This window comes from Adiantum capillus-veneris, chromosome 6 (assembly GCF_014529385.1).
Source record: "Adiantum capillus-veneris isolate H3 chromosome 6, ASM1452938v2, whole genome shotgun sequence".
NCBI lineage: Eukaryota > Viridiplantae > Streptophyta > Polypodiopsida > Polypodiales > Pteridaceae > Adiantum > Adiantum capillus-veneris.
This window is the reverse complement of record NC_140936.1, coordinates 79,619,140-79,634,807: the sequence shown is the minus strand read 5'-3', so window position 1 is coordinate 79,634,807 and position 15,668 is coordinate 79,619,140.

The following is a 15,668-nucleotide window of genomic DNA, read 5'->3' as shown; positions in this document are numbered from 1 at the left end:
GCACGAGAGAGGAATAGCCGTATCCTGCTTCAAATCTTCCCTTGCCGGCTTGCTCAAGCTTCGAGAGCTTCTTGATCAAGCTCCTTGCTTATCTCTCCCCTTTTCCGAGGCTTTGATTCCGAGAGAGAGAGTGATTGCTTAGAATTTTGCTTCCTTCCTGTCCTCATTACCCTAATCCTCTATGCTTTAATTGGAGAGAGAGAGAGTAATAACTTCGCTTCTCGAGTATATGATGGAGAGGGAGAGACTTCGTTCTTACTTAAGCCAAGAGAGAGAAAAAGCTCGTCCTGTTTGAATTGGAGATCGAAAGAGAGAGAGATACCTCGCCTTGCTTACCCTCACCTCCTCTGAACCTTGCTTCCCTTGCTTTGTTTAAGCTCGAGAGAGAAAGAAACTCTGTCGAGAAAGTCGACAAGCCCGTGTGAGAGCTCCCCTTCCTCCTTCTTCTTTCTTTCTCTCTTTCTCTTTCTCCTTCCACTTCTTCTTTTTCCTTTTCTTCCTTTCTTTCTTCTTCTTCTCCACGGCGCTTTCTTTTTCTTTCTTCTTTCTTCTTCTTCTCCTTCTTTTTCTTTTTCTTCTTCCTCTCCACAGCGCCTCCTTTTCTCTCCTCTTCTTTTTCTTTCTCTTCCCAAAAAACCCTTATTGAGCCCTCCTTTTTAAAGAGGCCGTCGTTGCCCTCTCTTTTTTTCTTCTTGCTTGGCTTCCCACTTAAGCCCCTAACTTTAGGGCCACTTTTCTTCTCAAGTGGGCGGGCGGTCTCCCTTTGGTTGCCTTTGGGCGGCCATAGGTTGAGGCCATTGGCTTCATAAATTAAGCGGCCAATTCTTGGCTATTGGGCACCACATTTGGGATACATGCCGGCCAAGGCAATCTCATCAAAATTCTGTCATCCACTGCCTATTGGGTAAATCCCGCATTCGACACACTCAAGGAGACGACATTTCGGGCAAAGAGCTCATGAAGAGCTTTTTGTGCTTTCGTAACGACACCGCATTCAATATGCATATAGACCAAGGCATTGCTTCCAACAGCTCTTGACTGACAATATCCTCGTGAATTTTATTGTCTATAAGAGCATCTCGAATAATGCAAAAATTACCCAGCTCAGAAGTGTCGGCAACTGTCACCGGCCTTAAGCCGTATTATTTGATCAAGCCGGACTCTGCATGCTAAGCCGTAAATCCCATTAGACTTTTCAAACTGCATAAATGCATACAAACCTTGCCGAGGCTGTAAAATTCCCAGATGGCACACCGACTGAGCGGATCAAACTGGTACGGAGCCAGCCCCCGGTGAATCTTTAAAGGCTAATTATCTTGGCAACCGGAACTCCGATCACTGATCTGAAAAGACTGACGCGCTTCACAAAGTGAGCACTTCAGGTCCGTGCATCATTTCAATTCTATCAACTCGAATGCAGTTGCCCAATCCGGTACAGATCTGCAATCGACTTAAACTTCAAAGTGCCATAACTTCTTCATCGTAGCTCCAATCGACGAGCCGTAAAGACAGGCCGGTAGAGCACTTCAAGCACTACAGTTCTAGATCATAATATCTCATCTGTGGTCACTTCAAGCATACTCATTTTTGGCATCATTGAGGCATCTGTTGGCCCTTCTAAGCCGCATCTGGCATACCTTAATCATTAAATTGGACCTGTTAACAAGCCATGATCATTGACCATTAAATGTGTAGGCTTCAAAGAAGCTTAGCTTGCATTTCTCTGCTCTTTTTCTCATCATGGCAGCGGAGCTGCACGACAACAGTGTACAACAGGCTTAAGCTCAGATGAAGGATTACAGGAGTAAGTGATTACAAAGTTGAAAGCCAAAAGCTTATGAAGCTAAAAGTCTAGAGGCAAAAGCTTATAAGCCAAAAGTCCAAAAAGGCCTAGATATAGTGTAGCGGCTCCTATTTATAGACTTACAGAGTTACTGCAGTAACTGTTGTAATTACTACCAGTGTAGCAGTTCTTGTTGATCGGGCTTCTAAGGAGTAGTTCTTGCCTGCTGGGACTGTCCTCGCCTTCTACATCCTTCCCTACTTTCTTGAATTTTGGTATAAACCAAAATTTCCTTCTGATTGGGAAAAAAAAAATCCACCGCCTAATTTGGATTTGTTGTTGAGAAAACCGATCTGGTTTTTTGAGTTGACCGATGTTCCTCATGATAATACTCTTTTGGTATTGCCAGCTTTATGTCATAATTCATGCTTGTTGAGTGCTTGACACCCATGTAGTTGTAATTCCAAGGGTACCCATCCAAGGAGATTCCAGTGCCTACTGGATTGCTGGAAAAATCCATTGTCTGATTCGGAGATGGAACTACCCAGTATCCTTCCACTGAACCCGCTTCCTCTTGCCCTTCTTCTTGTTTGGTGCCTCAGAAGTCCTAGTGCCAACATTGTCCTTCTGAATAAGTCTGTAAATGGCCTCTTTCTCAAGTTGATTCTGCCTTTCTATGGTTATCTCAAATTCATAAGGCGTGAGCGCATTGTATGTTTTGGTGTTGGGATCATATAAACTACATTTGCCCTTAGTCACACGGGTTTTGGCCAGTTTATGACAATGCGAGGTTGTGTGAATCCATCCCTACGTGAGTGGCTGATTTGTCTTCAGTCTACCTTTTTTTTTCATTTCTGGGTTCAGGTGCTTATTCACCGTGATTAATCGAGGACTTTCTTCAAAACCCAAATTCAACTCTTCAATCTCTTGAGCATCTGGGAGCAGCCAATGCGGGCCACCTCCCTTCCTTTTGGCCAATGACTCTGCAGCATAATCCCTGAACGGATCTATTAGATCTGCATTCTCATTCTGAACTCCGGTGACCTCTTCAATGTGCACTTGTGTACTAAAATTTGAATATCCCTCTTTGGATTCAGATGGTTCCTCTGGCCGACCCGTTCACTGAACTAGTCTCTCTCCAGGATTCAGCCAATTGAACTGGTCTCTCTTCAGGATTCACTTCAGTGAACTGATATTAAACTTCTTTCTCTATTTCTCAGCTTGAACCTTGTCAAATAAACTGCATTCAAGTTGATTTTAGCTAACGAAAAAATGCTTATGGCTGCAAGCATCCGTTCAATCTTCTTAACCCCATATTTTTGGAAAAGTTCCTCAGGTCGAAGTGCTTTCTTCCAGCTTTTGGTGTTATTTATCTGGAGCTGGATTATCCTACTAGTTCCCTGAATGGTTATGGTCTGATTCGCATATTCATGAACAGTTTGCGCCGTCCGAAGCCATGGTCGTCCTAGTACCATGCCATATGCTCCTTAGACATCTAGTACCAGAAAACTGGTTTTTTATTTCTCTTTACCTTCCCTAATCTACATATTCTCGATCATACAAGTTGCGTGAACAACTCTATGATCAGCCATTCTAACCTTAAAGGGTGCTTTCTTTAAATCAGTGATACCAAGCCTTTGTTGAAGATGTGCCCCCAGAATATTCACACCTGCCCCTCCATCCATTATAGCATCGGATAGCATCTCCCATTGTTTCCTGACCTTGTAATCCACCTAGATTACTGGCACCTCATCATCTCTAATAGCCGACACATCAATTGCTCTAGCATCAGCTTCAGTTTTTCTCCACTGTCTGATAAGCTTTGCTGCTTCAGGAAAATTCTTCCTGATATAATCCAAATCGACCGTCAATTTCTGTATTTGTTCACAGATTTCTTCTCTCTCCTGACCGTCAAAATTAGGACTATCTTCACATTGCCAATCCTCTATTCTAATGTCTGTGCTGAGTCTTGATTGACACCGAGAAAGTCACTGTGCTTTACCCGATTTTATGATTTTTATTGCAATCAGATATGATTTAACCTGCCCTAGATCATCCACCAGTCCTTGCACTGTAGCAAGCATGGTCTCAGAGATTTCAGATCTCCTGACTGATCTGGCTGCCTTTTCTCAAAAGATGGGGCTTGTATCTTCTGAATAACAGGAGCATTAGAACTCTCTGGCTGTTCTGGTATCTTCTTAGCTAGATCCTTTATGATCTTACTTGCCAATCCTCGCTGCTCTTGCCATTCATCAACTACCTTCTCCTTGCCCTTAGCCTTCCAGACTTCTCTATGTTGAGTCCATTTACTGGTTTTAGGAATGACTCGTTTCATAGGCTCGTCTAGAAGTTCTTCAATAATCACCCCTGCGAGTGACTGCCCATACTGGAACTGGTTCTGTCGCTTTTGCCTCAGTAGCCTCAGTAATGGGTGCATCTAGACACTCGGCTGCAAAGTGCCCATATTTTCCACAACTATAGCAGTTAAGACTTCACTTCTAGAAATTGCCTCGACCTTGGCCTTGGCCAATACCTCCTTGGAATCTGCCGCGCCCAATACCAATCCCACTGGTACCTGAAATTTCCTCTTTAGGTCCACTGGGCGCCTCTACCTTAGCTAATTTGGAATTTGTAAATGCAATTAGAGACAGATCCTTACCTTTTTTGAAATGATGGATCGAATGCCACAGTTATTCCACAAATGGTCATACACTTTCTAGTGCGTGCATTGTGGGCATTCGTTGGAAACATGGTCTATGGATTTGCATTTGGAGCACCAGGTTTCCATCTTCCTGACTGGTAGTCTAGTCTGGTTGATTTCAGCAATCTGCCTGGTCATTTCGTCAATTTTTGGGGACCAAGAGCCTTTCTTAGCCTTTTCTTTGCTCTTTTTGTATGAACTACTATTAGAATTGCTGGAAGTCTCACTAGAGTTGTAATTATCCGTAGAAGAGCTACTACTGCTAGACCTCCGCTTCTTATGGCTTTTCTCCTTCTTGGCTTGCTACTCGAGCTTCAGAGCTCTCTGCACCAAGTCATTAAACTTCTTCATGGGTGCAGGTACCTCTTGCTCTCTCAGCTTCTTGCTGCAAAATCCATTCAGAAACCATGCACGCAGTCTTTTTTTTGAAGGTGGTTCTTGCAACTACCGTGTCAACTCTTTGATCTTTTCCGCATAGCTTCTTACAGACAATATTCATTGCCTGATCTTGTCCAGCTCACAGGAAATGTCTTCATTGCCTCTATTGTTTGAGTACTTAAGCCTGAAAGCCTTGATCAATTTATTGTAAGGCCTAAGCTGACAAGCTAAATAGTGGTAATACCATTTTCTTGCCACATCCTTCAGTGTTTGAGGAAAATACTCTTCCCAGTCATCTTCATCAATATGCTTTAATTCAGTGTATTTCTCAAAGTCTTGAATGTGGAAATCAGGATTGTCTTTTTTTCCACCTTTGAAAATTGGAAAAGATATCTTTAAAGAAGTAGTGTAATCATGCATGTCTATGTAATCTGTGGTTCCTCTGGTCTTGGTAGCCTTACTACGTCTGGATGACTTCTTGTAATGATCAGTGTCGGCATCCTAGTGACCTTTCTTTTCAGTTTCAGTGTTAGTCTCTATATTAGCCTTCCTGCTTGTACTATGATGACTGCCTTTGCTACCCTTGGCCTCAGCTGTCTTGTATGTGGACTAGAATCTTGAGTCCTGCTTCTGCGTTCTCTCCCTCAGCCCTCCTCCTCCTTGAGTGACTGGAATGCTGAGAGTCTCTGGCCTCTTTAGCATTACTTTCCTCCTCTTGAGCCTCAGTCTCACTCTTGGGGTCCCTCTCAGTATCAAACTCTCTTGATGACACTTCTTGAATAGGGTTGACTTGTGTGGAATCATTGCAAAATTGGGTTGATGATTTTTGACCACGACTGACTATGAGCTGGTCTAAGAGCAATCAGCTCTAGCCATCGTGATCGCAAAAATGGAATGAGAGGTGGCCTCTTTAGATAGCTATTCCAATGTTAGAGTTCATAGCTACTGATTATCTAGGCAGTTCAGTTAGTGAGAACTGAAATTAAGTACTGGGTTGAACAGAGAACTGAACTAAAATAAGCTACTGAAATGAAAGATACAAACTAGAAGACTGGGAATGGTATTATAGATTCAGATCAGTAGTAAAGATAATCTGTACAGTGTACAGCAAGCTTAAGCTTAGATGAAGTGTAAGGATTGATTACAGTAGCAAGTGATTACAAAGTTGAAAGCCAAAAGCTTATGAAGCTAAAAGTCTAGAAGCAAAAACTCATAAGCCAAAAGTCCAAAAAGCCCCGGATACAGTGTAGGGGCTCCTATTTATAAGCTTACAGAGTTACTGCAGTAATTGTTGTAATTAGTGCTAGTGTAGAAATTCCCACTGGTCGGTCTTCTAAGGAGCAGTTCCCAGCTGCTGGGACTGGCCTCGCCTTCTACAACCCCTCTTTCAAGTCGAAGCTGTCAAAGGTGATGAAGGGTCGAGCTCTCCGATTCCAAACTATACCCAGAAGTCTTGGTTAGTCTCTTCGTACTAATTCTTGCTTCCCTACTCATCACACATATAGCTTGTCTCTCTGGACTCGCATTACATGTCGACAAGGGAGGTGATTACATGTGTGAAGTGGTGTGATGCGTACAACATGTCAGACCTCTATAAAGGATGGATCGTGCTCACATAAGCCTTGCAGTGACTCCAAAAACTCATTCTTGAATATTGTGAAGCTTAATTCATTAATATATGGCATGCAACTAAGCACATTTGCCACTATGTTATACATACCTCTCTGGTAACGTATTTGAAGGTCAAAATCCTGTAAGATCTTCGCCCACCAAGCCTTTGTATCCTTCAATTCATTATGAATTGAAAACGATTCCAAAATTTCATCTTGACCTCAAAAGTGGCACCATATAAATAGTGTCTTCACTTTTAAGTGCATGTAACATAGCTAGTAACTCCCTCTCATAGACAGAGTAGTTGCATTGGGCATGATTCAACCTTTTTCTTTCAAATGCAATTGAGCATCCCTTTTGTGTAAGTGTGGCTCTTATGACCTCATTACTTGCATTTTTATCCAAGACAAATGACTCATTTGGATCCACTATAGTCAATAAAGGTGCATTTGCTATAGCCACCTTAAGCTTTTCAAAGCTTTTTGGTTGGGCCTGTCCCGAACTTATATTCTTGCTTGTCAACGAGACTGCGATCTTCACATAGCCCTTGACATATTATCGGTAAAACCCTAACATACCAAGGAAAAGGTGTAGTTCTTTGAGATTTTTTGGTGTTGGCAACTTGAGAATAGCTTCCACTTTCTCAAGTTCCATCTGTGTTCCCTGTGCAAATATAATGTGACCCACATAATGAACCTTGGTCTCAAAGAAATCACATTTTCTTTCCTTTGCAAATAGCTTATGTATTATCAATAACTCAAACACTAGACACAAATGTTATAAGTGTTCTTCTTTGATTTACTATAGACTAGTAATTCATATAGAGAACTATTTTCTTAAATATGGACATAAAATGCTTTCCATCAGGGTCATAAATGTCACTAGTGCATTGGTTAGCCCAAATGGCATAACCAAGAACTCAAAATGTCAAAAATGGGTCTTGAATGTTGTCTTTGTAACATATTCAAGTCTAATTTTGACCTGATGAACGCCTGATCTAATGTCAATTTTGGATAATAATTTGACCCAAAGAGCTGAAAAAAAATCCATCCATACATGGAATTTAATATTTTTTATTAACTATTATCTAATTAAGATCCCTATTCTCTAAGCACATCCACATAAATATGTCTTTCTTATTTATAATAGGTGATGCCCACAGACTAGAACTAGGGCTAATAAAGCTTTTGTTCAAATATTTTTGTTGAATATTTCTCCACCTCCTGTGCTTTGGAGTGGGCTAGTCTATAATGAGGTTTGCTTATAGATTTTTACCTTGGCATAATATCAATGCCATCTGTGCGCTCCTTGCCGCACTGTCGAAGCAAGGGACTTGCCGATACACCGTGTGCGAGCCACAAACGGCTCCAAGCACACAACAAGTCTAAACTAGCAAGCTCAAGGAAGCAAAGGGTGTGTCACTCACCTCTCTACGCTCAACTTTGTGGTGGATTCCTCGCCGCGATGAAGAAGAATCTGCAGTCGTGCCACGCTCAACCACTTCGCCGCCGTCGTGCCTTCGTAATGCTCGATCGCACACACACTCTCCCTCTCTCTCTCTCTCTCTCACACACACACACACACAAGGAGGTGAAGAAGAAGAAGATGGAGATGGAGATGGAGGAAGAGCACTCTTCTATTGCACAAATGAGAGAATGAGTAAAAATTAGGTTTAGTTGGCTTTTATATGAGCTCACCCCATTCACACTTGGGCGCCCATGCTTAGCCAACTAATCCCTTGAATGTCCCAGTTTAGAGTGCGCCTCTCATCGGCGATCACTCTTACCCTTTTCCTATTGGTCCGACAAGCCCGGTGCCTGACTCTACTTAAATAAATAATATGGTTACAGTGTCCGTCATAGGTGATAGGGTGTCCGTGAGCCGTGAGGGTTAACATGCCCCCCTTCCTGATGTAGATTCCGTCCTCGGAAGCTATTGAGTTGAAGCTGGTTCATTGAGGTGGAAGAGCATTTGAGATGAATGTCCTTAGCCTTCTTCAGTCACTGCAAAATCAAACAACGCCACAGTAATTGCATTCTCTTAAAAAGCATATGCAGTTTTAGGTAGACACATTGATTGGTAAAAGAATTTCAAACAATTTGTTAGCAATGAACATTAAATTGCAATGTAATCAAATGCAAAAACAGATGTAAAGGTAAAAAATTAAACAAGTCTGGGGTCACTAATTTGACGGTCGAAAAGCACTAGAGATCGAATATTAATACCATGGGTAAGCTTCTTAATTTTCTGTGGTCAATTAAGTTGTTTAATCGCGAGAGCCAAGTATTCATGTTCGAGGGCTGACTAGAGGCTATATCTAGAAGACCTTGTAGTTAAGCTATTGTAAAAGGAATTTCTCATGAAATCATCGCCTGACTGATTACTTTTTCTTTGACCCCCCAAAGTCTTTTCACATTGATTCAATTTGATGTGTGTGCTTATTTTGTATGCCTTGGGTTTTTTGCTTTTCAAGGAAAAGCGCCCACACTGGGAACCTCTAGGGCTCTAGTACCATAGGCGATACATGTGAGTGAAGTACCAAATCAAGCTGAGATTTCTCTTCCAGCTTAAAATTTTACATTGTGGCACTTTGTTTTTGTGTTTGTTCATTTTCATCATTTTAATTTTGTAACTTTGGGGGGTCATATAACACTGTTACCCTCCCCAGGCTCATCACATTAGTAAACTCCCTTTATAATACTTGAGCTAAAGGTCAATAGGGTTAAGCCCACTAGAAAGCCCTAGTACATTTCACACAATGCTGCCTAAATTGGATTAAGAACCTAAGTAACCATTGCTTATTAGGAAGGCATTCCCCATGGTATTAAGAGAAGATTTCTAATACCTAGCTTGGTCAAACTGGCTTAGTCGGACTGCTTGATTTTTAAACCTAGACAAGTGATTATGACAAAACATTACATTGAATTAAATGTTTGATAGTAAGCAAATGCGCTGAATATTATGCTACCAATCACAATCAAAGCAGACAAACATGGATGTAAAAAGATAAGGGCAATGCTAATGGACAAGAAACACCTGTTTGTGTCGATGGTCGCGCTTGATTTGAAGTGTGAACGAGAGAAAGGTTCCATGAAGGTCCAAATCCTATCAATAGCAACACGCTCCTGTACACACTAGGAAACAAAAGGAATACCTCCAGGAGGCACATTAGTGGGAAAAGAGAACTTCGCTAATCTCTCAACTCTAAAACAGAAACACTCCTATCGTACTAATCTTACCTACCCTCCATCACTCAAGTGATGAGGATCAAAGGTGTTTTATGGCATAGGTTTCTGTTTCACTGTACCAGATGTGACATGTGTAGGTCTGAGTCAATGTTTTGACTTTTAATGTGCATACTCGTTTGCTAATTGCTCTTGCTCTTTATTTTTTGTTTTTTGTGAGTATAAAGCTTTATATGTACATTCCCTAAGATTGGTGATTAAGAGGTCAGGGAGAAAGGTTGAGAGGGAAACAAATGAATGATTACAGTCAGCAAACACTCCCCCCTTCCTTGGGTAGATCATACCATTTGAAATGAGCTTTTCACCCTTTGAAACCAATTGTTCCAGTTGGTAATAGGTGAGGATTTTTGCCAGTAGTTTTCTATTACCCTAGGTGCCTCGTCAAGTTGCAAGGGTGGTAAGGTACTCTCCCAGGATCGAACTTGAAGTGGTTCATCAGGTGATTCTTGAACACTGGGAGGTGTGGATTCTTTTGTAGCTTCATGGAGGTCCACTACTATAGATGGAGGCTGTGTAGAAGCTTTTACCTCTATGGATGTATTACATGAGGAGCTAGAAGCTTCATGGGACTCCCCCCTTCCTGAGCTAGGTGGAACAAATCGTTCTTTCTTTGGTACCCAAACTAGCTCGGGAGAGGGTGTGTAGCATTCTGTGATCTTTCTCTTTCCATGATCATTGATTCGTTTTGGAGCTATGGGATTGGGCTCACTTGGGTCAGGTGATAGGTAAGAGCACAATCTACGTTTTGGCACCCAGATTTGATCATTTCCTTGATAGTAGCCTTGGGCTTCCAATAGTCGTTTAGGGATCCATCGCAACATTTTCTTACTTTTCTTGGAGCGAGTGGTACGTTTCTTACAAGGCTTCTGTTTTTTAGCACAAGCTATGGTCACTAAAGAAGCTTTAGGGACCCACTTGTATGTTTTCTTCGTGACATTAGGATGAGTCTTGTCGGAAGCGATATGCATTGCTTGTAGCATATTTAAGGGTATAGGCATTTCATCCCCCTCAGGTGTTACCCAGGTCGTCCCCCTATTTCCCCAAGTGTCTATGGTTGATGCTAGGTGTACCCAATCCACATTGTCTGATTCCGTCATACCCGGTAACACATCCATGTAAGGAGAATCTTGGCCAATGTCTGTATCCTTCTTACAAGTGTAACAATATTGTAGTGGGGCCGAGTGAACTGTGGTGTCAGAGCGATGATCAATAATGGTTTTACTCCCTAAGGGGTGTACCCTACCAGTCACCAAATCCACTCTAAGGACAGAGTCTTGGAATTGCAAATAGACATGATTTTTTGACCAATCATGAACCATTTGTGCTTCCCTCATGAATGGTTGTCCTAAAATCATTTCATATGACATAAGGTGTTTAGAGAAATCCATTACAATGAACGTATGTCGTACCTTGTGTCCTAGAACTTTGATCTTAAGATCCTTGAGCATCCCCATAGGTTTGGCTATGGTACCATTTGCCATCTTTACCACAATGTTAGTAACACTGAGGCGGGGTTTTCCCATGGATTCCCAACAATCTTTTGTAACGATGCTAACTCCTGCACCACCATCAAGAATTCCCTTTATAGTTAACCCCTTGGTAGTGATGGGTAGGGTCGCATTAGACTCGTCGCCTTCAAAATACTGTCCTAATTCGTTAATGGGTACCTCGATCACAGACTCATGTCCATCTAAGTCAAGTGATTGCACATGATTTTCCTCATCAATCATAATCGAGTCAGGCCTATTTGGTTGCGCAAACTGCGGTAATCCCATTCGTAGCTCTCCATTAAGGAATGCTCGAAGTGCAAGGAATAACTCAGGATCTCCATACAGCTTTGCTATGATCGTGGTTCGGACCTCAAAAGACATGAAGTCCACTAGTTTGGCAACATTCATTGGCATTTTGCAGGGTGTAGGTCCTTGACTAGGAACTGGTGAGGATGGAATCTCATATTCCTCAATGGGATCAGGTATTCCTTCGTTAAACATCCTTTCCAACAAGAAAGGTGTATGCTCACTTTCTGATGTCCCGTCCTCACTCCCTTCTTGGATGATACTAGATATGGCTAACGGTCTATGGTTCATGTGGGGTGGATGAACTTGCGTGGGAAACACTGTGTCATGAATTTTGACATGCATGGGTTTTGGTTCTAGTTTTCTTTGAGTCTCCTCCACTAAACCTCTTAGATGTTTCACCTGCTCAATCTCATCTACTGGGTTTGGGTACGTCCCAATCTTCTTCTTTCGATTATTCCCTTTTTGCCCCTGCGGTTTATCTTGGGGGTCTTGGATTGGATTTGGAAACACTTGTGGTGTTTTCAGAGGCTCTTTATGGTTTTCTCTTATTCGGTTTTCATTTGGTTCCATGTTACGGTTTTCTTTGTCGGTCTTTCCCTTTGTGGTATTGGTTCTAGTCTCCATTGTCTCGATTGAATCTGAATCATCCTCGAGGTCATTCATATACACGGGGTCATCTCCTGTTCCTATGTTTGTTTTGGAACCTGGCTTTGAATTTCCCATATTCTCCGACCTCTTCCTTCGTGTCTTCTTTTTCTTTGCTTGGATAACTGACGCGGTATCTCTCTCTTCGAGGATATGGCCTGGCCCTTGAAGCATGGACCGTGTAATCGCATAAGCGGGTGCGACGGGTGGTATTGGCGATGTCACACTAGCAATTTCGACCAAATTTAGGGGTGTGATTTTAGGCGCATTTGGGTTATAGGGACATTGGGAAATCAAGTGATCTATGCCACAACGATTACATGTGAGTATTGGCATTGCAGACGTGCTCCCTTGATTCATTTGCATCTGTGCAGGATTCTTTTGCAGCCTAATAGGGCACTCCGCTTCCTGATGTGGTCCACCACACTCGTAGCATTGAAGAGGTGGCCTCCTAGCTTGGGTGTTGATATTTTGACCTCTGGATGCGAGAGCAGCAGCTTGATAAACCGGCTTGACTTGCCCCCAACAATCTTCCATGTAGTATATAGGACACTCTTCCAATGTATCAAGTCCATAGGCAATACTAGTGTCTATTTCCTCCTCACAGCCATCTGCATAAGCATTTGATGGCTCGCAACCCACTTGGTTCATAGGGGCGACTCTTGGATGCGGGGGCTGCGGTCCTAGCACATGAGGTGGTAGCGGTGTAGCTTGTACAACGTTTTGAGATCTAGGGACCATGTGTTGCGGTAGTTGCTCAACAGGTGGAGCAGGCATCAATACAGGAGCTCGAGGTGCATCCGTCCAGGCTACAGGTGGTCTATTTGCCATCATACGTTTGATCATTAAACAATCCTTAGCTTGGTGACCATACCTACCACATGCGTTGCAAGTTCCATTAAATTTTACTCTAAATGTAGGGCACTCACTAGTGCTATGTGGACCTAAGCAAATGGAACACCATTGTTGCTCCCTTCTTGGATACATGTGACTATTTTGAGGGGGTCGATTATCCTTAAGAGACTCTTGGATTGCCTTGGTGAGGTCTGTCAAGAATGTCTCAAATACCTTTGGCTCATTGGCAATGGGCTTTGCAGTCATGGGTTCATACTCAATGGCTTGTGAGCTAGTGGATCTCGTGTCGGTAGACACCCTCATGCCTGCTATCATCAAGTTGTCCTCTAATTGGATTGCATTGGCAGTGACATCTTCCCAGGTTGTGATACCTCTAATCACTAGTCCATTATAGATTCCTTCATTCCTCAACCCTCGAATGAATCGATCAAGCAGTTGGTTATTGTTGAAGCGCTCATTTACAGGGTAGCGAGAGTTTAAGTGCTTTAGACGACTAATGAAGTCCCTTAATGACTCTCCTTCCTTACGTTCGGCCTTCTGTAGCTGAGATGCTACACCCCAAAGCACACCTTCTCGTATGTACTCCTTTAGAAACAACCTTCGAAGGGTAGGGTAGATTGTTTTCGTGTCCACCCTTAGGGTCCTATACCAATCTCCAGCCTTCCCACTTAATGTCAAGCTTAAGGCATTGCACTTATGTAGTTCGTTGCGTTCCCCTAAGGAATCACATACTTGTTCAAACACTTCAATGTGTTTTCTAGCATCTTCATCCCCATTGAATTTTTGCGTGAGTTTGGCAATTTGTACTGCCTTACTTCTAGGCTCTCTATCATATGCATGACACATATTTTCCGCTATAGATCGACCTATGGCTTGAGCAAACGCTGCCAAGTCACCTATGTGAGGAGGTAGGGCCGGTGGAGGTACTCTTGGAATCATATGTGGGAGAGGGACGGGTACCGGTCTTGGCATATGTGTGGATGATGCAGGATATGGAACATAACCGGACATAGGTCCACTCTGATAAGGGCTAGGGAGCGGCACTCGAGGAGCATAAGCAAGTGGTACAATTGGAGGTGTGGGGGCCATGTGTGCATAAGGGGCTAGAGGCACATATGGTTGAGGCCCCATATTAGGTACTACGACACTAGGTAGTGGCACTGCGCTAACCGTAGATGTCATCGGTACATTCTCTGTCAGGCTTATCCCTGGAGTGAGCACTGGGTTTTCCTTAATAGAGGGTTGAGCCAAGTTAGGGAAGCTAAAGTTGTCGCTCGGAGGCTCAGATTGCATAGAGACCCCAGGTGAAATGACGTAAGATGGGTCCATGGGGCTCATTAGAGGAGTCTCCATTTGTGATAGAGTAGGCTGTTGAGCCTTGCTCGTATCCAGAAATCTCATGGGGCCAGTTGAGAGTATATTTACCCCTCGGTTTTGCCTTTCTGATTGAATAATGCCATGGATAACATTACAGATCATTTTCTGTTGATCTTCGATGCTCGTGGCACTAGAGGTGGATTGTACAATCTCTATCCATCCTACATGGTAGGCGTGGCCAGAGTGTAGATCCGTCAACACCTCAGTGTGGAGGTCGTATGTCCAATGATCATTAATGAACAATCCTTCTAGAGTCGACGTGTTAACGGTTTCTTGTGAGGTAGAAGTAATGTTGCTCCCCGTGGTTTTACTTGTCACCAACGGTACTCTAGAGGGAACTTCTGAAGGAGGCAGCTCAACAGGGCCTTCTTGGTAAGAAGTTGGTAGGATATCCACATGGACACTCTTTGGGGGTGTGGGGTCCACGTGCGATGTGAAAGGAGAGTCCACTTCCCCACCCCCTTCGTGTGCTTCATTTGCATCAGGTTCCGAACGAGTAGCTCTACCTAATGTTTCCATGAAACGGCTAAACATACTAGTACTAGGCTGTGGAGCTTCGGGAGGTGCATGGCCTTCTCTCTCAGTGTTTTGGGTAGGGTATGCTTCCATGATTTCTGAGTCGGAGGAGGAATCACTAGCGGCTATTTTAGGGTCTTGGGTGGTGCTACCTTGTGTCCCCGCTGAGGGTCTAGAGCTTATCGTGGATGGGTAATGGGTGTCCGTATGAACAGAGGCACCCTCAATATGCTCGTGTTCTAGCACCCGCCCAGAGCGTAAGTGCATGTGCTTTTGATACCCTAAGGTGTCAAAAAGCTGCTCTAGGAGGCCTTGTGACTAGTTTTTAGCGTGTTTTTTGTTTGTTTTTTTGCTAGATTTTTTAGAGCATGTCGTGGAATGGGCCGTGTGATAGCTCGAAACGAGCGTATCGGTCAGAGGGTCGTGCCGTGCTTTACAGCACTCCGTTTGGTCACTCTATGCCCTCGGAATCCCTAAAACTGTCAATTTCCAGTAGGAAACTAGGCCCAAACTAGAAAGTCTAAGGGTGCAAGTGGGAAGAGAAAGGAGGAGAGTGGAGGACTTGTCCCACATGCTCTCATTCTCTCTTGAGGGAGTAGGGTATATATATAAGAGTGAGTCTAGTATATATCATAGGACTGAGGCCTGGGCCTGGGCCTGGGCTTGGGCTTGGGCTTGGGCTTGGGCAAATGATCTCGATCCCGATCTATCTTTTATACAAACCAACCCGTCCGTTTTAAAACTCACGTTTTTTATTT